Source organism: Eretmochelys imbricata, chromosome 11, assembly GCF_965152235.1.
Source record: "Eretmochelys imbricata isolate rEreImb1 chromosome 11, rEreImb1.hap1, whole genome shotgun sequence".
Taxonomy (NCBI): Eukaryota; Metazoa; Chordata; order Testudines; family Cheloniidae; genus Eretmochelys; species Eretmochelys imbricata.
In genome coordinates, this window is record NC_135582.1 from 55,542,882 (window position 1) to 55,554,831 (window position 11,950).

Sequence of the window (11,950 nt, forward strand, 5' to 3'; positions counted from 1 at the left end):
GGCCTGCATTTGGTTGTTAATAAAAATGATGCACTTTTTAAAGCTTATATTCACTGATGTTAAAGTCAAGTCTCAGTGGAAAAATATGATGGTCCATTAGGAAATGGGACTAAAATTGAAAATAAAACTGATTAAAAATACAGAGATTTGTAAAAATACAAATCCCCGCTGCCACTCATTCCCCGTCTCCTGAAACAGTTTTGTTTCCATTATGTAGTGCTGTGAGATACAAAGAATGTAATGGTCAGTGGATGGCTGCTTCATTTGGCATGGGTGATATGTATAGCAGCTGAATGCTAAGTGCTACTAACACACCCCCAATCTGTCTATGACACTGATGCAGCTGGAATCTTGGCAGGTCAGCACTTTCATAGACAGTGTGATGTGCAAGTTTGATCTGTTTGTTCTGTCTAAAACATCAACAGCTTTCCCCCCACACACATTTTTTAATGATAAGTGGTTATCCGTGACTCAACCATGAATTAATATCTCTTGCTTTTCTGATTCATTTCAATGGTATTTTGGGACCATTTTTTATTCCTGTTCAGTCTTCAAGTTTGCCAACTAACACCATCCTTCCATCCACTTTTAAATGCCATCTAGCAATATGCAGGACAATACCTCTGAGGTGGTGCTCTGTGTAATAGCAGCTACCAAAAGTTCAGGGTATTTGTAGGTAAGTTCAGTATTAATTTACCCATTGGATAGCAGGAACATTAACAATGCTGTATTACAATCAATAATATCATTATTAGCGTTGTTATTTGTTTACAGTAGCACCAAGAGGCCTCAATATTACCAGGGCCCCACCGTGATGGGCACTTTACAAATACAGAGTAAAAGAGACCCCCTGCCCAAGGGGACTTGACAGGGATACACAGATGGATCAAGTTATATACATTCAGTTGTTTGCAAGGTTAGAGTACTAGAGTCCACTTTTGAAAATTGGTCCTGGCTGTCTACAAGACATCACAATAACCAAAGGGAAAACATAAGCCTGTTCTAGATCCTGGTCTAAACTGAAGTCAGTGGGAGTCTCTGACACCTCCGGGCTTTGGATCAGACCCATAGTAATCTCTGATTAAAAGAATCTCCCAGTTTGTTAAAGTGCCGTCACACCTGCAACCTCAATATACACCATCCATTGTTCTCCATGCAACCAAAAGTTTTAAATAACATCTAAGCCCGTTGGATAAATGGGGCAGCCCTATATTTGAACATAATCAGATGCTAGGAATTTGCACATGTAAAAAGTATTGGTAACAGATGCTCCTGACTGCTCATTCAGCAGCAAGAAGTTCATCATTTGTATAATGTTTTCTTTGGGGAAGCATTTTTTGTTCATCTAGCCAGCAGCTTTTCTTAAGACTCTCTGATTGTTCACTGAAACTTCCTTTCCTCATGTGGCTTGCACTTCAGAGATGGCTGGCTCTGAAAAATAACCACAGTTAGATCTGGAAAAAAATACCTGTTTTTTTTTTCTATTCAATTACATTATTCTTTCCTAAAATCACTTGCATGTATTTTTTCAAAGCCTTTATTATCCATTGTCTAAAAAGATCTCTGATTTTTGTTCCTTCCTTATGATTGGTAGCAGTGTTGCCCTGATTTCTATGTCAGAAGACTGAGTGGTATGCTAACTGTATCCATTATAAGTGGATTGCACTCTTCAATTCACTTGCAGTGATGAGGGAGTTTCTAACAGAATCTCTCTCCTCTCTCTCTCTTTATTAATCTTTGATAACCCTCTCTTTGATCCACGCAATGCACCAGGCTAATTTAAGGATGCTTTTAAAACTCAGATATGGGATTACTTCATTTGATTCATGGGAGATCTTGAGCACTTGAAATTAACCTTTTGTTTCCTTGGGAAAGAATTTTTACTTTGGGGATTTGGTTTACCTGTTGAGAAAGAAGCTGTCTCTTCTTTTTAGTATGATTGCTCAGTACCTGAGAGTTGAATCATGCATACTCTGCAGGGCTTGGATGCCATTGTAAATTCATTGCTATTATACTTCTGGGCCTGATCCAAAACCCACTGAAGTCAAAGGAAACACTTCTGACATCAGTGGACAGTCCTGCATTGTGCTGTGTGTACTCAGTTCCCACAGAAATTAATGGGAGCTGAGGGTGCCATTGTAGAATCATGGAAGAATCATTGTACACTGAGTACCCTCAGCAGGGGGAGGAGGTGGTTATACTTAACACTATTTTACCTATTTTCAAAAATGTAATGAAACCTGACAATCCACAAACAGATCGATCAGATCACCAATTGTATACATTTGGTCCTGACCGTTTTTATCTGACAATATCCCCCTACTCCCTTCTCTCTTTAAAATCTTATTTCCTGAATTTTGCACTTGCCACATCATTGCCTTTAGATTTCTTCATGTTTGGGTCCTGGCTCTCCACTGTTTTTAACCTTGAATAGTAATTTACACCTCTGAAAAGTGACTGTAAAATCCTACCATTCTGATATAAGATGTAAGACAGAATCAGGCCCTCTGCTTTGATGAGGCGTTACTTGTTCATTGGATAGTTGGGTCCTGCCATCACTGTGAGTTGCTTGAATTTGTGGTGAATTTAACTCTTATTTTCTGTTTGCAAATCACAAACCAATTCTGATTTCTACAAATACATGACACATAAATACTTGCTGGACAGCTTATGCAAACCAGTTTCAACTTGTCTAGATTACAGGCTAAAGATTATGTCACAGAGATCACAGAAGTCACAGAATCCGTGACTTCCAGAGACCTCCATGACATTTTCCGCTTCAGCCTCAGGGCCACAGTACTGGAACTGTCAGCCAGTGGGGACCCTGAGTGGTGAGGGAGAGCCCAGATCTCCGAGCCAGTGTGGGCACCTGGGGGCCCTAGAGCCTCAGCAGCGGGGTGCTGGACCTCCCTCTCCATTTTGTCAGTTATTTTTAGTAAAAATCAGAGACAGGTCATGGGCTTCTGTGAATTTTTGTTTATTTCCCGTGACCTCTCCCATTATTTATGTTTTGTGACTGATCACCTAAGTAACACGTGTGTTCTGTTCTGTGCTTGGATGACTGAAACTTTTTAAATGAACAAATAAATACTAATAATAAATAAGGTACTTCTGGTACAATTTGTTTTCATTTATTAATATTTATTTATTTATTTTTGACAAATCTGTTGTACTAGAGGCTAGCGAAAGTTCATTAAACTTCAGAGACTAGCAAAAGTTTTTGTGAACAGCTCATGGCTATTTGAACAATGAACTAGTGTAAGCAGTGACTTTCTCAACATGCTTCATAAGAAATGTACATAATTTGTAGAGTTAGCACTCACCTTCTATCTGGAGTTTGGCTTTACTAACAAAAAACTAACAGCAAGATAACGTAAAGCATGAAGGGAACTATTGTTTGTTTGAATGGCTGAGAGCTTCAGGGTTCTCTGGGAGAGTTCCCACCTCACATTTGTTATTGGCAGGCTCAGGTAACACTGACTAAGGCAATGGGAGAGACAGCCAATAAGGATAGAGTGAAAATATTAGAGCTATGAAAATATATGGCTTGAGAACCTTCCCAGTCAGAGAATGCAAGCGTTAATACCCAGCTAAAAGAGTCCTCCCTCGAAGGAAGGAGAGAACAGCATGTCTACCTCTCTATTTATTCCACGGTGCACCTGGCCCAGGCACTCCCACAGGGTACTGAGGTGGCTTGTCAAGAAGAGAAACTATTGTGCATTGTGAGAGATGTAATTTGGTCTAGGCTTCTTGGCTGGAATACAGATCCCAAGGGGCAAGGCAATGGGATGTCGTAATGGAAATTTTCCGTTTTAAAATGCAAGTTTTCAGCCAAAAATGTTTGGTTTTCAAATTTTTGCAGAAAAGTAGAAAAAAAATCCATAGACAATTGAAACCAAAATTATTTTTTTCATTTTCATTGAAATTTTCCACATTTTCTGATCACTTCTATGAGAACTAAACCAAGCTTTTCTGAATCACACTACAGTGACTTAACTACAAGACTTTCCATCCTTCATTTCTACAGTCATGTCAATAGTACAGGACCATACAGGGTGTTATTAGGGAACTTAACCCATTAGGACTTTACTATCGTGTTTCTGAGTTGGGAACCAGAGACCATGAGGTAGGAGCTATTGTCCAAAGATGGTCTCAGTTCCCAAACTGTGAAGTCTCCCATTACTGGCATCTCACTGAAGACCCAGCAGGTTATCATCAAAGAAGCAAATGAATTAGGGAGGGGACTAATTCCTCAATGTGGCCAGAGACAGAGATGTCAGCTGAAGAAAAAAACAGCTGAAGATGCTAGGTGAGCTCTAGAGTAATGGTCAAAGATTTGATGCCAGGCTGTGAAAAGAGCCCTCCCAGGAGCATGTTACCCATGAGCAAAGAAAGTATTGTCTGGTACATGACCATGAACGGTAATCTGAGCAGAAATGCTTTGAAGCATTGAACCTGGTGTCCCTTTGTTTGAGAAACAGTTCTATCTGAACTCATTTCATCCCTGTCTCTGGCTGTGAGACAAGAAACATCACACCATAGTTCTGAGAGAATAAAAGGTGCCAGGGCTGGATGAAAAAGAACAAAAATTGAATGTGTTTTTGCTCTTCTAAGCATTTTACAAACAAGAAAACTATAATTACGAAACTTCATGAGTTGACTGAAATCTTTCACACAAGAGAAGTTTGCTTCTTCCACACCTCAGTGTTGTGAGGTAAGCCTTTCTTCCTCTACACTAATCATCCAAAACCCTGGCTCATGGTAATTAACTGAGTGTACATAGCATTTCACAAACGAACAGGAACTACCGCAGACTTGAGAGGGTAAGTATTTTACAACAGTGTTCAATATAAGATTAGATTGCATAGCATCTTTCATATTAGCTGTAGCCCATGACATTTCATAGGGTTAAGAAGGGTAGGCAAAAGAGAAAAGACATAGTCAGTGGAGATCTGAAATGAGACAGATTACAGATGCAGCAATTACAGGAACTGTTCAGAGCATAGTTTTGCTTTGGGTTTATTAAACCAAGAGTTGGTGAAAGCAGCAGAGGAGAAGGAGAAGGAAAAGTGAGCCTGGATGTTCTAATAATTCATTATTATGTTGAATCTCTACAAGTTCCAACTCTGGCCTGCATTCAGTCTAGTAGCTGCCCTCTCCACAATGCTGAAACTGCTCTCACCAAGTTCCCTAATGACCTCTTCATGGCCAAATCTCAGCACCTCTTCTCCATCCTCAAACACCTCAACTCCCCAGCTGCTTTTGATGTGATTGACCATTCCCCCCTTCTTGAAAACCTTGTGCACCCTTGGATTTTGTACTCCTCCTAACTCTCTGCTTGTTCCATCCAAATCTCTTTCAGTGGATTCTCCTTATCTCCTTTCTCCCCTTCTATGGATACCCAATAAGGCTCCATTTTCTGCCCACTCCTCCTCTCCCCCCTGCACAATTCATGTAAATTACCTCATCCGCTTAGATGGCATTAGCTATTCTCTATACACAGATGACTCACAAATGTGGCTGTCGATTGTTATCACAAGTTATATACTCACTTGTTCCACAGCACATCTTTGGGATCGATAGGTTGTCTAATTAGTGTGGTCTGACCTATCTCCACCAGCACAAAAGGAGGTAAAGGCCCTTCATCTTAACTCGTTTTCTGCCAACCTTTCCATTTGTTTCTTGGGTAACAGTTCACTAGTGGAAAAGTAATATTTCTTACCAAAAACTACAGCGTGTCAGGTTGAATATTGTATTTTCATATCTGGAGAAGCTGGTTCCTGGGGTTCATGCAGCACTCCCCATTGGATTAATTTTAGCAAAGTGCCTTAATTACTGATATGTGGCTCAGTAGAAACTGCTGGCTTGCTCTGTTAAATCTCCTCAGTTATGAAGTTGCAGCAATTACAGGAACTGTTCAACACATAGTTTTGTTTTGGGTTTATTGTACCAAGTAATAGAGCCAGACCAACATCGTAAGTTAAGATTTAGATTATACAAATAACACAATGGTGTCCATCACTGGGGCTCCTAGGTGCTATGATAATAATTATAGTAATATTAATAATGATAATTTTCTAGGGATTGGGTAGGCAGGACACTAAACATTTTCATAAACAATATTATCTGAACCACATAATATTCCTTCCTTCTCTCTTTCTTCTTCCTCCTCCTCATCCTCCACTTCTCTGCAAAAGTCAAGAACTCCCATAAATCAATCTTCACAAGTTCCTGAGGAAATAACTTAGAGTGCCAAAGGGACTGAAGAAACAATATTATGCATAGTGATACCAAAAGCTGCAGTAACACCTGAACTAGCAGCAAAATGTGCAAGATTTATGGGCCCAACTGAGACAATGCTGAGCGCAACACTTAAGTCATCAGCTTGGCATGAAGCAGAAAAGTTCATTTTGCTGTTGCACTTGTTGAAGATTTTTTTCAAGGTCAGTTGATACCCAGAGGGTCTAAAGTTTTTAGGAAGATAATGTCCATAGTGCACAAACAAAATATTGCTCTGTTTCTATGCTGTTCTCTTTGTTCTCTCTGTTCTCTCACTACTGTTTTCATGCTATTGAGAATAACACTGTGGGTCCAGCTCCCCGAATGAATGATAGATGTTCTTAAAAGGCCAGATTCTCTACTACATTGCACATTATATATAGTCATTTCCACATGTGCAGAGTGCAAAGTAGATGTAAAAAATGGCACAAAATCAGAATGGTTGAGCTTTACATGCGTGTAAATGATCACGCAAGATGCACAGAAGAGAAGAATCAGGCTTTCATCCTGCTGTAATATATGTAGTTATTTAGTGTGCCTACCCAACACCAAACCAAATAGCCAACTTTTTGCTAGGACCTCTAAGATAACTAAGCAAGGTGAGATATTTTTAATGCTCACAGTTTTATACGAACAGTGGAAGTATTAGTATTCATTCCTTATATGACAAGAACTTGAATGTCTTCATTACAAAACACCACAGTACTCTTGATTTCAGGGATACAAATTATTTGAACAGACTGTAAGTCTTAGCCTTTATTTATTTTTGAGAAAAACATTGCTGACTTTTCACAATAAGCTTTTCAATAAATATGAGTTTTTCTCTGCCACAATTGGCTTTGTTTAGTAGCAAGAGAACAACTAACTAAGAAAGACTAAAGTAGTGTCTCCATGCAGGAGCACATTGTTTATGTCACCAGGTTGCAATGATGAAATAGGATGAAATAGGAGTAATATGCCAAAATTCTACACCTCTTAAAAATCTCCAGTAAGCCAAAAATTAACATTTTATCAATACTGCAGCTCTGACATTATTGACAAATACGCCACAAGGAAAATAATATCAGGATGAAAATCCAGGATTGAGCAAAATTGCCTTTACCTTCCTTTTAAATTACTTTTCATAGTGATTTAGTTAAATTATCTCTGTTTGGCTTTACTAATGAGCTATAACAGTGTGCTCAGTGCATGCACAAGTGTAGGCTGAACATAAAATGGACTCTGATATGTTATTTATAGGCTCTTTGTACAAGCCACATTGTAAGAGTATTTATTAATTGCTTGCAAAATCAGCAAAATATGTGCAATAAGAGTCAGCTCAGCATATACCAAACATAATTGCACATTTGAGTTACACAGTTGTTTATGTCAGGTTGTAACCACACTAATAATTACCAAACAACCAAGTAATTCAATGCACAGTAAATGTAACACTTATTGACTTTATTAATTTCCATGTAACGCAAAATAAGGAAAGTAACCAGACAAATCCATAATTTCACTCTATTTGCAAATCCTATCGTCTTTCAGATATATGGGATGAATTATCAAAACACAGCACAGGAGATGCGCACACATAACTCAGTGTTTGCTTGATGTTTTTTTTGCACTGGCATCTCTCCTGCAAGGAGCTTTGAAAATTTATCCCATTATGTCAAGCAACTTCAAGGCATCCTGGACTTCGAAAATTAAAAGCAAAGGAAAAAATAAATAAGTAAATCTTCCACTGAGATACAAATTCCACCTTCTGTCAGGAACTAACTGATTAGAAAACTCTTTATAGGTTAAGCCAACCATTACATTTTTATGTTGCTGTATATTTCAAAACATAAAAAATAAAACATTTTCACCATAAAATCTTTCAAAACAGGAAAGACTAGCACAGTCCACAGCTCTAGACGAAGTTGCAATTTATTATTTATCTATTTTTATTCCACTACAGTATCTTTTACTTTAGAAGTCTGACAAATTTCCCAAAAAAGTTTCTTCACCAGCAATAATTTGTAAGCTGTGGTCCTTTATAGTTTACACTGCATTTGTGCAGCACCAACCCAGAGGAAATTGAGTATATTTACAAGCAAAGTTTCTTGGTCAGGAAAATACAAAATCAATTTGCAGATAGAGGGCATTACGCAACCTATTTAAAATTCAAATTAATCATTTTGGGACAGATTGCCATACTCTATACTGTGTAGTACCTTCCTCCACAAGTGGTCCCATAGACTTCAGTGGGACGATTCCTAGTGTAAGGCCCCCTGAATCTAATCCAGGGTATTACTGTTCAGCCCATTATTTTGTGTAAACCATCATTCATTGTGTTTGGTGTCTCCTCTCCAGGCATACACTCTAGGGGCCAGGCCACAGAAATAAATCTACTGTATAACTGCCACTTACAGGACTACTCTTTCAGTCCAAAAGTCTATTGTTTTAGCACAGGAGGTTCCAAGTTCAATCCCCAGTGACAGCCCATGATGATATTCAATAGGCTTCATCTTCTCTTGCTCCCATAGACATGAATGAGACATAATCAGACCCTATATTTTCCCCATTTTAAGTCATACAGTGATTATAATTAGAATACACTACTTATTAATTACTATTAATAATAATGATATTGTCATTTATTAAATGGGTACATTTCATGGACTTAGCATTTCTCATGCCATGTCTCATTATTATTTTATTTCTTATTGACATTTTATTATTTCTTTGTTTATTTATTATTAATACAGTGGCAAAAAAAAGAGAGATAGGAATGCAAGTATGACAGTGAAGGTCTTAATGAAACACTATGCAATGTGCTTAATATTAGGTGCACATTTCATTAGCCCCTCTTTTGATTCTCTTTTAAATACATTTATTTACTATATTAGTTCTAGAGTGTAGACTGAAGGTCAAAGCTGGATTTTCAAATCTTAAATCGCTAAACTCTGAAAAGTTTTATATTCAGACCCAAAAGCTCAAACCCATTGTTATTTACATCAGAAAATCTCTCTTCTGGAGAGTCCAGAGGAAGTCTTGTTTTTAAAATCCTGTCTCTTTTCAGAAGTATTTAGTACTTTTCTTTTCTTACTGCTGTGGTAATATTTAAGCATCCATGGACAATTCACCAGTCAGGTAGTAGAGAACCCAAATGTGTAGTCCTCAAAAAGTTAGGCAGAGAAAGTAGATGATACGTTGAGTTATGAATATAAAAAGGCTTTAGTGAAAAATGTAAATGCTTGGTTTTGTCCTTGATATTTAATGCTCCTATCTTACAGTTCATCAGCTTTATTTATTAGTCTTTCACCTTGCCCCTCACATTTGCTCTGACATGCAGAAGTTCTTAGTTCATAGAGTAAATATAATACAATGCAGTAGGTTACGAACATAAAAAATGCATTAGAGAAAAATTTAAATGCTTAGATTTGTCCTTGATGTTTAATAGTCATATCTTTCAATTCATCTGCTGTATTTATTAGACCTTCACCTTATCCCTCACAGTTGCTGTGACAGATGGAACTTCTTAGTTCATCAAAGAGTAAGGGTGCCTGTGCTGAGTACCAAATACATATTCCTGCTGTGACTGTTAAAATTACAAAAGGTTTCATAGCCTCCACAATTCTCTTTGGAAGGAGAATCTACAGTATTTTAAAGAAAGTCACTGGCATGCAGACCATTATAAAGTCTGAATTGCTCTTGTATTTAAATGGAGTAATTAAACAGAAAGAAAGGGTAGGTAAGGTAATATCTTTTATTGGACCAACGTCTTCTGTTGGAAGAGACAAGCTTTCAAGCTTCACAGAGTTCTTCCTCCAGTATGGAGAAGGTAACTAGAGTGTCCAAGCTAAATATTAGATGTGATAATCCTCTCAGTCCTTGTCCTCAAGGGAAACCTGCACAATGTCTTCAAAAGACAAGCCTGGGAACTTAAATTCATGACTCTGCTGGACACTAAAAACCATGGACTTAAGAGAGACACTGGTTTTATCGCTCATTACCACATTTGGTAACACACCCTACTTAACCCTTAATTGCCCACTTCATTCTAAGTCGTTTCCGACAGCTTGTGTGAACCCCTTATGCTTAACAACCTGTCCCACCTTGTATTTAGCTTGGATATTCTGGTTACCTGAGGAAGAACTCTCTGAAGATTGAAAGCTTATCCCTGACACCAAGAGAAGTTGGTCCAACAGAAGATATTACCTGACCTACCTTGCCTTCCTCATCTCCTAGGACCAACACGGCTACAACAACACTGCAAATAGTAATTATAGAATCATTTCTATTTGGAAACAGTACACTAGAAGCGCTATGTATCTGAAAGTATTGCTACTGTTGAACCATTTTTGCTAAAGTGTAATATCTGAGCCATTTCAAATCACATCAAGCTGAAATTTAGCAGACTTATGCATTTGTCAGCCTATATACAACTGGAACAGATCCTCAGCCGATGTCAGTCAGTTAGTTAAACTCCACTGACTGAATTAAGCTGTACCCAGACCACTTGCTTTTACCATGCACATTTTTATTTCTTCAATTATTAAAAGTCAGTGTAGCCTTTGTTTTAGTTACCAAGTAATAGAAAATACAGATTTCTGAGATTTCAAACACAAGAATTTGCTAGACAAACAGCCATGGATAAAGCTAGCTATAGTGCAGACAGTAGCTGTGCAGGCTTCTCTGCACATGTCTGCCCATAGAGCTATATCACCCCCTGTTACTCTAGATCAAAAACAGTTCTTTAGTGATGTGGACAAACATCGAACAGGCCCCACTCTTCAAGGCCTTTACTGATTTTTGCAAAAGTCCAAGGTACTGAACACGGCTCAGTGCTATTTTAGGACCCAATCCTCATGGCATTCCACAAACAGAACTCTCATTAGTTTTTTCTGAGGGAAAACTGAGAAGGGTCTCTAGAACTGAGCCTATATCTCATTACATGTCTCTACTCTTTTTTTAAAATGTAATGAAGGAGCTACTGAATTAAGCCAGGAAAATTTGTTAAAATGCTGCTAGAAATCTGATATATTTATATAAGCAAAAAAACCCACACAATTAAGGTGCTGTACTATCCTTCACCCACCACCATGTATCTAAGTGATTCTCTGTTTAGGTTCTCAGGATAACTTGTCATTTCATTTTCCCTATGAGTACCAGTGTCTGAGCTGGATGAGTTAAAAATGGCCTTTCATCCTCAGCTCTGAAAGTCCTTGATTTTTTGAGTCTGTGTCAGACTGCTATTATTATTTGAATGCATTCTGATATGTACTGCAATCACACAAGTGTTTTTATGCTCTCCTTTTCAGATCAGTCTGGACAAGTTTCCCTATCTCAATCACATAGAATGTTATGTAAAGAAGTAATAATTGGATCCATGAGAGCTACACTGGCCATGAAAAAAAAATTCTAATATTATTTCATACTTTCATGTAGTAGAATCTGTAGCATTAGATTTGCCAAAGCAACTTCTAGTTATATTTTTAGTTCTTGACTTTTAGAAACCACTGTATGTGAGATAAATGATTTTTTTTTGCTACACTTGAAGTGCAAGCTATAAAATATATCTTCCTCACAAATCACTTGCAAATCATCTTTATAAAACCTAATAAGCCATGTACAATGATGGCAGGAGATATGCTTTTGAACAAGTGGAAGCCATCAGACTATACCTGTCAAGAAATAGCCTCCA